Raw genomic sequence first — 13,049 nt, 5'->3', positions numbered from 1 at the left:
CCTGTCCCTCCCCCTTCCCCAGCTAGCTCTGGCTTCCCCTCGGGCATGGCTCATGTGGGATGGAATACTTGTGTCCCTGCTAGGTCCTGGGGAGAACTAACCCTATCCCTGCCAGACCCAGGACGCTCCCCAATCCCACTAGGAGTGATTATTTTACTGAAGTCAGGGTTTTGTAAAAGGATTCATGGAAATCTGTTACTGCATGGCAGTAGGCTGTTTTGTCTTAGGATCTCTGGCTAAGAGTTACTCACTTAGTGATGAGAGGAACAATGATGAGATGGGTGTGAGAAACACCGATCATATCATAGATTGATATCACACAGGACAGCAAAATTATAATCCTGATCCCTCTCCCAGAAGTGATAAACATCATCACGGGCAGTACGTAGAGCATGTAAGAGTTCACATAACACAGCCATGAAAACAAACGAAGCAACATTGTGCCCAGCAACTAATACAATAAATACAGACACAAAATTCCTTTTAGCACACTCTGGTCAGATCTGTCGTTATCTCAACCCTCCGAGGGCCCCACGTTGGGCGCCAAAAAGGACTGTCGTGATTTGGCCTCAGATGGCAACAAAGGACCACGTGCAGCCACTCGCACAGACCAGAGCAAAGAAAAAGGCAAAACTTGTGGGTTGAGACAAAGGCAATTTAACAGAACAGCAAAGGGAGCAAGAAACGACAACAACAACAATAACAGTGACAGAGGAATATACAACCACGATTATGGTACCGCCACTTGCCAACTGCACCCTTGTCACCCCCAACCGCTCTTCTCCCCTCAATGATGAGATGGGTGTGAGAAACACCGGCTCACATCTTAGAATTTAAAGAGGACAAAGTCACTGAAGCAAAGGTTAAAAAAAAATTAATAGGAAACAGTGCTGAATCGGGTGCACCAAAAATAGATGCACGCTGATCTTTCAGCTTTCAGGTATTTTATACCCTCATCCCAACCACCTGAGCTTCTGTCTCTCTTCTCATTGGCTGAGAAGTTGGAGCTCACATTCTTCCCAACAGCCCGACCTATTACAGGTTTAATTTGCACCTTTTTCCCATGTAAGGCACACACATGCCTATTCTATGAAATCATTATACTAAACACGCTTTTGATTAGTTGATTATGCTACACGTTATTTCACAGTCTTTGCTACCATCTACTTGGCAGATTTACTGTCCAAGACTGGTTTCTTTGGCCTTATTGGTTTCTTTACTGGTTTCTTTGGCCTACCCTCTGGGTTCCTGTGTCAAAGGCCGTGTTCCAGTCTGTTTCTCTTCACCTAGATAACGCTCTGTGAACAAGGATCCCTTGACAGACCAAGGGCATTTCTGGGGATTAACTGGATACAATTTATTAGATTCTACTATCACTAAGACTCCTTTGTTAGTACTGACACAGTAACAATTAGCTGAAGCAAAACTTAGCTCATTTCCCACAATGGGAATACAACCAACCTGTTTCTTCTGACTTAGCCACCCAAAGACCATCAAAGGTGATTCAACATGTGGAACTGTCTCCCAAGTGGTATACAAACTAAGGAGAACTACTGTCTAAAGGGTTATAGAACTTATTATGGGTACATGTATATGGGGAGATATTTGGATAATGAACAAGAAAATGTGGGGTCTGTACAGGGTTGTTTAGGGAAAGACCCACAATTGGAGTAAAGACATCAAGGTGGATCTGGGAGGAAAACCATGGGAAAATGAAGAGAGGGAAGATAGACCACATGTAAGTGGACTACTGGAGAGACTGAGGATCATCAGAGACCAAGCAACTGAAGGGACCAATAGTCTAGGTGACAGCTACAAGATAGACCAAGGGTATGAAAGCCAGAGAGTAGATAGACCCATGAAAGGGAATATAGGCATGGGATGAAAAGACATGAGGTACAGGCTAGGCACATGAGCCATGAGAGGCCAGGATGAAAGTTGATGGGTTTTATGCTTGGGAAAAGTACAGAGGCCATTTGTGAACAGTGGGCCAGGTCTTTATGCTCCTTTCACACTTAAAATCCCAATAGCAGTGGGATCCAGAGGGATGCATGGCACTGAAAATAGCTGAGACTGACAGGCAGGCCTTACAGATAAGACAGTGTTGTGACTTAAATGTCACGGGCAAGACCTAAAAGGATGGATTGCTAAGAGAGGAGAGGAAAGGAGGTAAAAGGAGAGGAAGCAATTTAGTTGAGAAATTCAAGATTTCCAGAATATTTTATCCCAATTCTTTTACTAATAGTATAGGACGCAGCTGTTACTGAAAGATTATATTTACATATTTTTGCATGTGGTTAGGCATAAAAGGTAGTTTAAAAACCTCAGAAACAGGATGCACAGATTGTAACTGGATACTGTACCTGTTTACCCAAATGTAGTGCTATAATTGCAGGGGAAAGAACTCTCTGTATTACACCTGTCTTTCAGTATATTCAGAAGAGCAGTATTCCAGTTAGAATATATATTCATCCCAAAACCATGGTGCAGATAGAGTACGTGCAAGATAGAACACGTGCATCACATACCACTTTGGAAAAAAAAAAATAGTGCAAAAAAGATGAGGACACAAAATGATAGGATCATGATAAATGGATAGAGAGCTGAATTAAATTTTTCATACCACGTGTCCTGGTTTTGGCAGGAATAGGGTTAATTTTCCCCAGGCTCTGGCAGGAGCACAGCTATTCCATCCAAGGTCAGCCATGCCCAGTCTGTAGCTGGGAGCTGCCAGGGGAGGGGACAGGAAGTCGCCCTTGGGAGCAGGCTGGGGCACCCCAACTCTGGTTGTTGAGCAGTGGTACAGTGATCCTGCTTGTACATTTCTCTCTCAGTGTTATTGTTGTTGTTTTCCTGTTCCCTTTGCTGTTCTGTTAAACTGCCTTTGTCCCAACCCATGAGTTTTGCCTTTGTCTTCTGATTCTTCCCAGATGGACATATTGGGCTGAAAGAATGGCCGCATTGTTCTTTGTGGCCATCTGTGGCTAAACCATGACACCATGCTAAACTAAACCTTAGTGAAACACTTGGGAACATGGGTGCCAAACTTCTCCTATATGTGAAACTTGATCAATATGTGTCGATACCCTCCACCAGCAATTTAAAAGTCCCAATTTATGACCTGTTAAACCATGTGTGAACACTAAAAAGAAATCAGAGGATCTTCAGTGTATCCTGCTAGCAAAAGCATTTAAGTTTGGAATAAACTCCACACTGAGACCTTCAAACTTATGTATATTCAGCACAGAGACAGGATTCAGCTGCCTAAACATAGATCTATAGTGCAACTCTTGACAACATAAGTTATCCTTTTAACACAGGGTGGTGGATGTCACCTAAAATTTAAGGTAATCCCTTAGCTTTCTGCAATGCTATTCAGAGCCCAGCTGGGAGACTCAACGGGGCCTAAAACATTTCTCTACACCTACCTATACATAACTGAATACCAGTCCTAGACTGCCTCTATAAAAAATGGAAAAACATAGGCACTTCCCCCTGCCATCCCAGTTGTCTTGATAACTACTTCATGCAGAATGATTGCTACCTGAAGGTGCTTGTGATGTTTGATTTTCTTAGGACATTCAAAGTAATGTCAGGTTCTTTGCAACTTATGTCAGAGTTAGCATGACATTTCAGGAATCAGTATGTTAGGCTGGGATTTGCTTGGAGCTGTGCATTGCTAATGCTTTCTCTCCTTGTTTTTTCCTCTCTTGAGTTTTGTTTCTTGAAGAAATGTAGTTCTTAATGGACCAGATAGGACTTCTCCTCAAACTGTGCTACCAGGAATAAGTAACTCATATGCTTGTGCTTTGAAGCTGTGCATAAACAACACTGCCATGATTAGGCTGCCTTGTCTACCAACACCAAGCTAAAGGGTGTCAGCATGGAGTCTCCTTGTAGCTAGACAGTCCTTGATTTCTGTTCACTCATTAATCAATTGAAGAACAACTTGCAATGAATCTGTAACTTTCAGATGTCTAAGCTCTGGTGATAAGTCCTCAATCTTGAAAGACTTGTTGAAAAACAAGCAGTGGAATGGAATCTGCTGTTCATTTAATCTAGTAATCGGTCTAAAAATTCACAGTCTTCATTCCCCCATCCTAGATGGAGTTACCCCTCCCCAGGTACAGGACTTTGCACTTCCTCTTGTTGAACTTCATGAGGTTCCAGTCAGCCCATTTCTCTACTCTGTTGAGGTTCCTCTGGATGACTCTCTGGTACATCAGCCACTGCTCATAGTTTTGTGTTTGTAGCAAGTTTGCAGCCCCATCATACAGATAATTAATGAAGTGTTGAACATGTACAGACCCACTGGATCCAGTAACATCACTAGTTACTGACCTCCAACTAGACTTTGTGCTATGGATCACAACTCTCTGGGCCTGACCATGCAGCCAGTTTTCAGTCCGCCTCACTGTCTGCTCATCCAGCCCATAATTCATCAGCTTCTTTTCAAGGATCTTATGGAAGACAACATCACAGAATCACCAAATCACAGAAGAGTTGAGGTTGGAAGGGACCTCTGGAGGTCATCTCATCCAACCCTCCCCTGCACAAGCAGGGCCATCTAAAGCCAGTCGCCCAGGACTGTGTCCAGACTTCTTTTGAATATCTCTGAGGAGGGACACTCTAATACCTCCCCAGGAAACTTGTGCCAGTGCTCAGTCACCCTCACAATAAAAAAGTGTTTTCTAGTGTTCTGAGGGAACCTCCTCTGAACCTTCAGTTAGTGCCTATTGCCTCTGGTCCTGGCACTGGGCACCCCTGGAAAGAGCTTGGCTCCTTGTTCTTTACTCCCCCCATCATGTGTTCATATACATGGATAAGATCCCCCTGAGTCTTCTCTTCTGCAGGCTGAAGAGTCCCAGCTCTCCAGCCCTTCCTTTTATGTGAGGTGTTCCAGTCCCTTCACCATCTTGTGTCCATTTGTTGGACTCTCTCCAGTATGTCCTTAGTTTTTCTTGTACTGAGGAGCCCAGAACTGGACACAGCTCCCCAGATACAGCCTCACCAGTGCTGAGTAGACAGGAAGGATCATATCCCTTTACCTGCTGGCAACACTTGTCCTAATGCAGTCCAAGATATCATTCACCTTCCTTGCAGAAAGGGCAAAGAAGGGCATATATAACTGTTCTTCCATCTACCAAACGAGTCATTTCATCAAAGAAGGTTAGTAGGTTGATGAAGCATGATTTCCCCTTGGCAAAAATATGCTGACTACTCCCGATGATCACATTCATGTTCTTCACGTACCTGGAAACAGTTCGCAGGATTAGTTGCTCCATCACCTTCCCAGGGACCAAGATGAGCTTGACCAGCCTGTAGTTCTCTGGATCCTCTTTCTTGCCCTTTTCAAAGATAGAAGTGACATTTGTTCTCCTCCAGTCCTCAAGCATCTCTCCCAATCACCATAAGCATTCAAAGACTATTGAGAATGGCCTCACAATGACATCAGACAGGTCCCGCAGCACTCATAATAGGATTCCATCAGGGTTCATGGACTTATCATAGAATCAGAATGGTTAGAGTAGGAAGGGACCTTAAAGATCGTTTAGTTCCACCCCCGCTGCCACAGCCAGAGACACTTTCTATTAGACCAGGTTGCTCCAACCTGGCCTTGAACACCTGCCAGGAGAGGGCTCCACAACTTCTCTGGGCAACCTGGGCCAGTGTCTCACCACCCTCATACTAAAGAATTTCTTCCTAATATCTAATTTAAATCTCCCTTCTTAAGTATGCCTGGTATTCCCTGACCTGATCTTCTGACCCTTGCTCCAGACTCTCCCCCTGATCTCTATGGCCTGGGATTACCAAAGGCTGGTCTTGCTAGTAAAAACCAAAGTAAAGGCTGCATCAGCGTTTTCCACATCCTGCGTCACCAGATCCTCCATCTCATTCAGCAATGGATCCACATCCTCCCTGGTCTGCCTTTTGTCACACTTGTACTTCAAGAAGCCCTTCTTGCTGTCTTTGACATCTCCGGCCAGATTCAACTCCATTTCAGCTTTGACTTTCATAGTCAGGTTTGAACTGCATCTCTGCATGCTCAGACAGAGCAAGAATATTTGAAAAGTAATAATTGTCTCATGCACTTTCCTCATGCAAACTTCCAGGTAGATGCTTTAGGGAGTATACCTGTGTGGTTGATCAAAAAACCCCCACCCACGCACATGCATGCACACACTGGAGGAATGCTCTGAAAAGGCAAGCGGAGGCTAGGAGCCCTTGAGGCTCAGGGGAGCAGGATGGAGCAATTGTTCACAGTTGTTGCAAAAGAAACTAAATCATCTCAATATGAAAGGAAACTGGAAGGTACTTTTTGGGTTTGGGTGGTGTTGTTTTTTTTGACAAACAGGCAAAACCTATAACAACCACTTGTACGTAAATGCAGACATGGAGCAGGGCAAAATTAATTTTGGAGTTATGTTTATTGTTAAAGTAACATAGCTTATGTTTTTATTAGAGTGGAAGCAAGCCTTGCCAGGCCCAGAAATTTGTTGATGACCCAGCAGCATCACAAGCATGAGCTGGACAAGCTGAACAGATCTATGTCCAACCACATAGCTGTAGACCCTGAGCTGTAAGGGACACTTCTGCCTGACTTCAGTCCCCAAGGTGGACTGTTCCCTGAAAGAACTGCATCAAGGGGAGAGGTCACAGTGGAACAGGTTTGTCCTGAAGGACTGCAGCCCCCAGGGAAGATCCATGCATGAGGAGGAATAAGCAGCAGAAACAACGTGCTATGAACTGACTGCATCCCCCACCACAACTCTGGGACAGAGGAGGTAGAAGACTTGGGACTTAAGGAATGAAGTTGAGCCCAGGAAAAAAGGGAAGGCAGGGGCAAGTTGTTCTAGTTTTGTTGTTGTTTCTTACCATCCAATTTAGTTTAATTAGCAATAAATTAAATTTATTTTCCCCAATTCCAATCTGGTTTGCCCATTGTCGTGGTTTTGACCGAATTGACCAACCAGAACGACAGATGGCCTCTCCCCCAAAAGGAAAAGGGAGGAGAGGAAGAGGGGGGTAAAAAAAAAAAGTTATGAGTTTAGAAAAAAACTAAACTACTTTAATGAAAATATAAATAAATAATGAAATAAGAAGAAGAAGAAAAGGGGGGAAAAAAGGGAAAAAATAAAATAAAATAAAAATTAAATAAAAATGTATACAGTATATACAAAACTGCATCAAGCTCTCAGGATAGTGATCACATCACCAGCAGGTGCAGGGGAAAGTCCCAGGCTGGACTCGGTGATGGACAGGAACCAGATTCTGGATCTGGAGTCAGGAATGTTCGGATCGGGATCAAAAGCAGACGGACAGGGTCCTCCTTGGATGTCGGCCATTGAAGGAAGAGAGTTGACCCTTTGATCTCTCAGCATGATCCCTGAGCATGATGCGGATGGGATGGAATACCTGTTGGTCAGTTTTGGGTCACCTGTCCTGTCCCCTCCTCCCTACAGGTGGGACGCCTTTACACTTTTCCACTTCTGACCCTCCAACGGGGCAAATAACAAATTTGCCTGACCTTGGTTGTTATAGCAATAAGTATAAACAGGGGCCTCTCTGCGTACTATTCCTTGGTATAATCAGGTCTTATCACTGTGAGAATGAACAGTTTCTGAACAATATGCTGTTAATTTCAGAGTTTAGTTAGTTAGAAGAGGCCCAGCTAAAAAAGTAAAATTACTGAACAGAAAATTAGTTCTGTTTTACCTCAAACCAGGACACCCATGATGGTTATTGATAAGTGATCTCCCTGTCTTTATCTTGACCTATAAGCTTTTTCATCTTATTTTCTCTCCCTGTCCTGTTCTGTTGAGGAGGGAGAGGGAGAGAGCAGCTGGGCGGGTGCCTGTCTGCTGGCCAAAGGAAGTCAATCAAACATGGTTAAAGACATCTGCATTCACAGGAGTGAGAGAATGAGACAATTCACACAAATGAAAAAGCCATGCAAGTCATGTCAGACTAGAAGCAGTATGAGATCCTGCTCTACATGGTGTACAGTCAAGGAGTTCCGGCTCCTTTTGCAATAGGAGAATATTAATGGCTGCTCTGTGATATTTCCCAACTGTGACACAAAAACTTTCTTCTTGTTGCTCTCGTTTGACTTGTCTGTCTAGAGTTTTCAGGATACGAATCTAGACTTTACTGGAGTTTATTAAGCATTAAATACTTCAGTCCTGAATTCTCATCACCTAATTTTTCACCTGTGTCTTACATCAAGTTGCCACACCATTACAGGGAATGCTTCAGATGACCAGCAGATATCTACTAAAACATAAAAATTTCCAGAACAAAGTGGACCAAAGCAGGGGGGAGGGATGGAGGGATAGAGTAAGGCCTATAAGATAAGCTGTTATTGTAATATTGATTACCGTTTTTTGGGCTATGTAATATATTGGTATCACAAATTCATAGAATCACACAGAATTATAGAATGGGAGTTGGAAGGGACTGCTGGAGATCATCTCGTCCAACCCCCCCGGCCAGGTTGGACAGAAACGCATCGAGTTGGGTTTGGAATATCTCCAGAGAAAGAGACTTCACACTCTCTGGGCAGCCTCTTACAGGGCTCTTCCAGCCTCACAAGAAAGGAGTTTTTCTTCAGGTTGAGGTGGAATTTCCCCTGTTCCAGTTTATGCCCATTGACATTTGTCTTGTTGCTGGGCGCCACTGAGAAGAGTCTGGCCCCATCCTCTTGACACCCACCCTTTAGATATTGCTCAGCATCGATGAGATCCCCACTCAGTCTGCTCTTCTCCAGCTGAACAGTGCCAGGACTCTCAGCCTTTCCTCATCAGAGAGATGCTCCAGTCCCTTGATCATCTTCATAGCCTCTGCTGGACTCTCTCCGGTAGTTCCCTGTCCTTCTTGAATTGGGGAGCCTAGAACTGGACCCAGTGCTCCAGATGTGGCCTTCCCAGGGCAGAGCAGAGGGGGAGGATGACCTCTCTCAACCTGCAGCCACACTCTTTTTAATGACCCCGAGACTTCTTGGCCACGAGGGCACATTGCTGGCTCAACATCACATTGCAATTCTCTATATTCATAACACCATTGTTACTTAAGCCTTTTTAATGATCTCTTGAAAGTCTTCTCAGGTACTGGGAACCCAATGTATGTCAAATCCCATTTTTTTCCCTAATGGTAGTAAACTAGGTAAGAAAAAGAGTAAGAGAATATCCTATTATTACTGTTAACAAGTATATCGAGTACTTGTACAGCTCTGAAGACATGGGAGGAAACTTTGCTTGTACTGTACTTAGACTGCTAGTATGTCCTAAAACATACTGCATATTTATATAAACCCTGGATTTAAATATGATTTAATCATATCAAAAAGTTGCTGCCTGGAGACCTGATCCTACTGGGAGCACATGAAAATTCAAATACCTCCACCTATTATCTGTAAGAGCCTTCAGAATCAGAGAGGAGGTGCTGCCTCTTACAGAGGAAAGCAAAGAGGGGTTGTTTGTTTTTCTTCCTCTCTGTTCATAATTTCTCTGCCTCTTTGGCTTTGGAATTATTGCCCCTACCAAAGAGAGAGAGAAAGATCTACCAATTTTAGTAACATAGGGTAACATTGCAATTCCTATACCTCATTCTTAATCAGTTCCTAAGGCAAAACCTGGTTGGAGCAGAGCCTGGAGCCTGGAGCTGCTATTACAACATACAAGAGGAATCCATCCCACCTACCTTTAGGCAGCAGCAATACAGATTTTTACATCTGAATTACTCATTGCTCATCTGCAAGAAATGGGAACCCGTGGCACCAGCGATTCGTATGTCTATAGTGGAGAAATATTAATTATACTGAGAGTATACTTGCTTATTTCTATTGTCTATACAAAATTTTGGCAACTGTTTTGGCAACTATTTTGCTGATAAATATGTTTAAAAATGAATCACAAGGTCTATCTGTCCATCTGTGTCTTCCTAGCCTTCTCATCTCCTCATTTGCTCTTTCATCGTTGCTAAGGAAAAGACATTTTCAGAAGTCCTGAAAACCACAGGACTCCAAAATCTTAACCTATTTTGTGGTTATTAGTGATACAATTTAACTGTTTAGTAGGTAGCAAGAGTCTTCCTTCATCTGTGGATGGAAGCCAAAACTCCACTGGACATACAGGTATCTCCATGGTAGTCTAAGCAATTTATTTCTCATTATTAATTTGGATTTTTTGTTACACTTTCTTTTTTTTTATCTCGTGCATTTGAATCCTGAAGAGAAAATGTTAATCTTTATTTGTCTTAGAGTAAAGCTAGATCCCAGATTTTACAGACCCCATTATCTCAATCTCAGTGGTGTAACTACATAAAAAAAAAAAAAAAAAAAGTATGAGTCTATATGTAAAGGATATGATTCTCCTTATGTGCCTTTCAAAAATCAGCCACGTATATTGTGGCTGAAACAGTGCAGGAAGTTTCCCGGACAAATAATTCCTTTATCAGATCTGAATAGCTGATAAATTCCTAGAAAATGCCAGGAAAGTGTAGATGACCATTTTCATGTTGGCAAATGTTTGCATGCTGACCATCTTTTACTTGCTGTGGAGGGAGCTTATATAAAATCAAGAGTCAGAATATGCATTTTCCCTTCCCCAGCTAGCTCTGGCTTCCCCTCGGGCATGGCTCATGTGGGATGGAATACTTGTGTCCCTGCTAGGTCCTGGGGAGAACTAACCCTATCCCTGCCAGACCCAGGACGCTCCCCAATCCCACTAGGAGTGATTATTTTACTGAAGTCAGGGTTTTGTAAAAGGATTCATGGAAATCTGTTACTGCATGGCAGTAGGCTGTTTTGTCTTAGGATCTCTGGCTAAGAGTTACTCACTTAGTGATGAGAGGAACAATGATGAGATGGGTGTGAGAAACACCGGCTCACATCTTAGAATTTAAAGAGGACAAAGTCACTGAAGCAAAGGTTAAAAAAAAATTAATAGGAAACAGTGCTGAATCGGGTGCACCAAAAATAGATGCACGCTGATCTTTCAGCTTTCAGGTATTTTATACCCTCATCCCAACCACCTGAGCTTCTGTCTCTCTTCTCATTGGCTGAGAAGTTGGAGCTCACATTCTTCCCAACAGCCCGACCTATTACAGGTTTAATTTGCACCTTTTTCCCATGTAAGGCACACACATGCCTATTCTATGAAATCATTATACTAAACACGCTTTTGATTAGTTGATTATGCTACACGTTATTTCACAGTCTTTGCTACCAGCTACTTGGCAGATTTACTGTCCAAGACTGGTTTCTTTGGCCTTATTGGTTTCTTTACTGGTTTCTTTGGCCTACCCTCTGGGTTCCTGTGTCAAAGGCCGTGTTCCAGTCTGTTTCTCTTCACCTAGATAACGCTCTGTGAACAAGGATCCCTTGACAGACCAAGGGCATTTCTGGGGATTAACTGGATACAATTTATTAGATTCTACTATCACTAAGACTCCTTTGTTAGTACTGACACAGTAACAATTAGCTGAAGCAAAACTTAGCTCATTTCCCACAATGGGAATACAACCAACCTGTTTCTTCTGACTTAGCCACCCAAAGACCATCAAAGGTGATTCAACATGTGGAACTGTCTCCCAAGTGGTATACAAACTAAGGAGAACTACTGTCTAAAGGGTTATAGAACTTATTATGGGTACATGTATATGGGGAGATATTTGGATAATGAACAAGAAAATGTGGGGTCTGTACAGGGTTGTTTAGGGAAAGACCCACAATTGGAGTAAAGACATCAAGGTGGATCTGGGAGGAAAACCATGGGAAAATGAAGAGAGGGAAGATAGACCACATGTAAGTGGACTACTGGAGAGACTGAGGATCATCAGAGACCAAGCAACTGAAGGGACCAATAGTCTAGGTGACAGCTACAAGATAGACCAAGGGTATGAAAGCCAGAGAGTAGATAGACCCATGAAAGGGAATATAGGCATGGGATGAAAAGACATGAGGTACAGGCTAGGCACATGAGCCATGAGAGGCCAGGATGAAAGTTGATGGGTTTTATGCTTGGGAAAAGTACAGAGGCCATTTGTGAACAGTGGGCCAGGTCTTTATGCTCCTTTCACACTTAAAATCCCAATAGCAGTGGGATCCAGAGGGATGCATGGCACTGAAAATAGCTGAGACTGACAGGCAGGCCTTACAGATAAGACAGTGTTGTGACTTAAATGTCACGGGCAAGACCTAAAAGGATGGATTGCTAAGAGAGGAGAGGAAAGGAGGTAAAAGGAGAGGAAGCAATTTAGTTGAGAAATTCAAGATTTCCAGAATATTTTATCCCAATTCTTTTACTAATAGTATAGGACGCAGCTGTTACTGAAAGATTATATTTACATATTTTTGCATGTGGTTAGGCATAAAAGGTAGTTTAAAAACCTCAGAAACAGGATGCACAGATTGTAACTGGATACTGTACCTGTTTACCCAAATGTAGTGCTATAATTGCAGGGGAAAGAACTCTCTGTATTACACCTGTCTTTCAGTATATTCAGAAGAGCAGTATTCCAGTTAGAATATATATTCATCCCAAAACCATGGTGCAGATAGAGTACGTGCAAGATAGAACACGTGCATCACATACCACTTTGGAAAAAAAAAAATAGTGCAAAAAAGATGAGGACACAAAATGATAGGATCATGATAAATGGATAGAGAGCTGAATTAAATTTTTCATACCACGTGTCCTGGTTTTGGCAGGAATAGGGTTAATTTTCCCCAGGCTCTGGCAGGAGCACAGCTATTCCATCCAAGGTCAGCCATGCCCAGTCTGTAGCTGGGAGCTGCCAGGGGAGGGGACAGGAAGTCGCCCTTGGGAGCAGGCTGGGGCACCCCAACTCTGGTTGTTGAGCAGTGGTACAGTGATCCTGCTTGTACATTTCTCTCTCAGTGTTATTGTTGTCGTTTTCCTGTTCCCTTTGCTGTTCTGTTAAACTACCTTTGTCCCAACTACAGTGATCCTGCTTGTACATTTCTCTCTCAGTGTTATTGTTGTTGTTTTCCTGTTCCCTTTGCTGTTCTGTTAAACTGCCTTTGTCCC

This window comes from Calidris pugnax, unplaced genomic scaffold, assembly GCF_001431845.1.
Source record: "Calidris pugnax isolate Ruff unplaced genomic scaffold, ASM143184v1 scaffold492, whole genome shotgun sequence".
Classification (NCBI taxonomy): Eukaryota; Metazoa; Chordata; class Aves; order Charadriiformes; family Scolopacidae; genus Calidris; species Calidris pugnax.
This window is presented reverse-complemented; position numbering follows the sequence as displayed.